Raw genomic sequence first — 4,067 nt, forward strand, 5'->3', positions numbered from 1 at the left:
AGCTACTCAGTAAGCAGAGATCGGTAGGATCGTGGTTTAAAAGTTTGCAAGATCCTATCTCGAAAAAACCCATAACAAAAAAAAAGGGCTGGTGGAGTGGCTCAAGGTGTAGACCCTGAGTTCAAACTCCAGTACTGCAAAAAAAAAAAAAAAAAAGAGAAACGGGCCCCAGAGTGAGTTATTTTCCCTGTTTGCTAACCTGCCTCAGGATGACAGGTGTACCCAGTCATTGGTTGAGATGGCGGTCTCAAGAATTTTTTTTTGAAACATATTTATTGAGTATAATATAAATAAATGTCCTATACATTAAATATCAAGAAATATTCATTATTGATTACACGTCAAGCTATAAATACTGTGGAAACCATAGAACCAAAATATCCATTCATGACAATAGCTATAATTCCATTCCAATATTGCACACAGTAATGATTTGCTCACAAGACACAACAAAATCTATCAAAAAAGGCTATCACTTTAACCCACCAATAATACAATAGAAAGTGGTTTTGAATCATAATATGAATAGTCTCAATAATCTCACCTATTATCTTATCAATTAATTACAGTCACAACGAAATTGTAGTTACACTGTCATAGAATTTAGATTCTCTTCTCCTTGGCTTTATCTCAGATTATTATTAATAAATGAAAACAAGTCATATAAAGTCAAAGATGCTTTTAAATTAGTCTTCCCTAAGTGAAAAAGTATCCAATTTTAGTATACAGAAAGCTTCCCTAGGCAATGAGTTTCTTAACAGAGAAAATAATAATAAAGGAGCAGTATAATTAACCTTTCTTAAAGGAAAGGATCTAAACCTGTTATGGCAAATTTGGAAACATCTCCTAGTCCCTGAATATGTATGTATTTTACATGATGAACTTGAATGATGCAAGTTTATGAAGCAGGGATCTGTGGCAATTCAAATTCATCCACCAGAGCTCCATCCTTGCTTTTCATGTCAGTGAGAACACCTTCTAGAATTCCAAGTGCAGATGCTGCTTCCTTCATCCCAGTAAGAGCTATCTTCATCAGCCAGAAACTCATCACCAATCCAATTCTGCTTCTAGGTCATCTTCATCTAATTGAGGAGGAAGATAGCCTTGAAACAGGACTGTAAAATAAAGAGGAAGACAGCCTTGAAACAGTTGTAAAGCATGCCAGAGATGTAGAGCATGAGGAATTGCACATTAAAACCATGCAAAATTTCAGGACCGAGATAAAGGACACTGTGCAGAGATAAGTACCCATTCCCGCCTTCCTTTGTCTCTGCTTGTAAATAAACTTTCCAAAGCAGGTCTCCCCTGATGACCTTATTTAAACAACCTTAGGTCTCTAACTCTATCTTAGGTCTCTAACTCACTGTTAGCCCTAATAACCTGACCACATTTTTGTAACTTGATGCCCTGCACTGCCTTTTAAATATCCTGTGAATCCTTTGATCAGGGCTCAGACAGGGTATATGTCTGGGCCCGCAAGCATGAAATAAAATCTGAGTTCTCCACTCCTCCGAGTGTCGCTTGGTTTCTCGGTCTGTCAAAATATTCCCCCAACAATGTAACTGTGACTCAGTGCTTCTTAGATTTCATTTGGATTTACATCATATCCTCTAGCTGGTCTTGTAAATACTCAAGCTGGTCAGTTTTCACGTGGTTGTATGCCTTCTTCATTTTCTTTACTTCCAGTTTCATTCCATCGACCGTGGTCTTGGTGTCCTTCAATGACTGGATGGTATACTTGGCTTGTTCCATGTTAAAGGACCACAGGGCCAGGTTGTCCTGCTACTGCTCATACATCCACTTTTGTTTTAAAACCCTCAGGGCTTTCTGCTTGACCATATTCTTGGCAAGATCCTCTCTCATCTTGATTTGATCCTTATACTTCACTAACTCAGCATCCAATCAGGAAATCTTTTTGTCAATGGATTCTACCCTGCTATCCACTATGCCAATGCAGTCAGTTAGGCTGGGCAATGGGGACTTGGGCTTTGCTTTCCTGAAGAATTGGCTCATTTTGGGCTGCTGCAAAAAAACCCAAACACTGGAGGAGAATCAGAAACTTTCCTGGATTTTTTGCCCTGACTGATTTTGAACTGTGATTCTCCCAATCTCCAACTCCTGACTAGCTAGTATTACAGATTTAAGGCACCACACCCAGCTAAAATATTTATTCTTGATATCACTATCCTAGTCTTGCCTTGATTTTGTCCTTGTGGTTTTATCCTTCTTCCTCCACCAATTTATTGCTGTTTTAGTGAGGTTTGGGGAGGAAGCAGGCATAACTGCAAGAATTCAGTTCTCTTTTTCTGATCACACATTTCCTTCTACTCTATTATCCAGGACTTTTAAAAAATGCATGGGCCTGCTTAGCAAGTCCAGGGCCCTGAGTTCAAACCCTAGTACTGCCAAACCAAAAAAGAAATCTGGTTCACTGTTTTTTCAGGATTCTGATGCTGCTATACATTTAATACTTTCCCTCTTTCATGTCTTCTTGGGATTTCATTAGGACTTTTCAGCAGGAGTGACAGCATGAATTCAGGTGTTCTATTTACCCTCTTGATCTCTTCCTTTTCCTGAAAATATCAATACTTCATTACAAATAGATGGGTACTGGTGGCTTGTGCCTGTAATCTTAGCTACTCAGGAGCCTGAGTAGCCTAACTACTTAGAATCTCAGTTTAAAGCCAGCCTGGGTGTAGAGAACATAAGGTCTCACTTAACAAACTGCAAAGTTTGCCTGTACTTTGGGTGTATTGCAGTTTAGAATCAGTGCACTACCAGACCTCAGGACTATAGATAAACAGCTGCTGCCAACACCAGGACATCGTCTATATGGACAGGATTGATAAGGCATGCAGGCAAGAAACACCCAATATTGTGTCCAATATGGCCACACTCATGCTAAGAGATGATGACATTTAGAGCAGCCTGTCATGGTCCTCCACCCAGGTTACACCCAAAGGTGTAGCCAATCAGCAGAGGACTAAGTGACATAAGAGGGGAACACCCTGGAGGAAAAAGACATATAAAAAGGCACCTGCTGAGGACCCAGCAGAATGTGCCCTCCAATGTCCTCTGTTGCTCATGAGCAATATACATATGCAATCATCAAGGGACTCTCTCTTGTATGAGCCTTTCCTTGCCAGAAGATCTCTCTCTCCTGAGTAAGAGAGATCTTGCTGTCTAGTAGCTCTCTCTCTTGAGTGGATTGAACTCCTGGCAATCTCAGCCTGAATGAATTGCTTGGTGGAGCTCTCTTGTGGAGCACAAGCCTTACCTGCCACGGTCCCCTGAGAGGTGACCACCTGCGTGCTGTGACACCCTCTTGTATCTTGTAAGCATACATTTGAAGTGTGAATAAATGTTGTTGCATTGACCCATGTGTCTGAGTGGTCATTGAGGGACAATGCCATGGCAAGTATTCCTTAGGCAATATCCCAATCCAACTGTAGGGGACAGGATATAGCTGATTTCTCCTTGTGGGAAGGAGGACAAAGTTCTATTCAATACACTGGGCAAATAGTTCAAGACCCTATTGCTGGGTCTGGGGGATCAGAAGACAAAATAAGCCAGGGCTCCCATCCTGTAAAGGGATGGATGGGTTCACAAGTTATGGCTTCCTGGGGATGCCTTAAAATGCCACAAGGCTTTCACAGAATTGTGTATATGTTCCTGCAGAGATATGTTAAGAGACACTCCACTCCTGACTCCTGTACTTCCCCTCCCCAACAGAGTGTGTTTCTATAAAAGATATATCAAAAGGCCACTCCACCCCAACTCCTAACTTCCCCCCCTCAACAAAAAGGACCAAATTAAAAAAAAAAATCTTTGTGAATGACAGGGAGCTACCAATTTTCTGAGCTCCCTGTCCATCTCTAAGGGCAGCTTTTCTTTCCTCTCTATTAAATCTTACTTGAGTGCTGACCTTGCATCTCATGAGTCAGTCTCACTGGCCAATTCTTTGGCTAGTGAAGGCAAGGACCTTCGCCACCAACCTGCAACATTTCTGGCGACCATGAAGGGACACCTCTCCTGGACCAAGGTCAATAGGGTTGAGCGCCAAATCA

At 41.4% G+C, this 4,067-nt stretch overlaps 1 pseudogene; it reads right to left on the reverse strand.

Moving 5' to 3' along the window:
* Nucleotides 1-302: 302 nt before the first annotated feature.
* LOC109694550 (charged multivesicular body protein 5-like) lies at nt 303-2,013 on the reverse strand (annotated as a pseudogene).
* Between the last annotated feature and the right edge of the window lie 2,054 nt (nt 2,014-4,067).

This window comes from Castor canadensis, chromosome 5 (genome assembly GCF_047511655.1).
Source record: "Castor canadensis chromosome 5, mCasCan1.hap1v2, whole genome shotgun sequence".
NCBI lineage: Eukaryota > Metazoa > Chordata > Mammalia > Rodentia > Castoridae > Castor > Castor canadensis.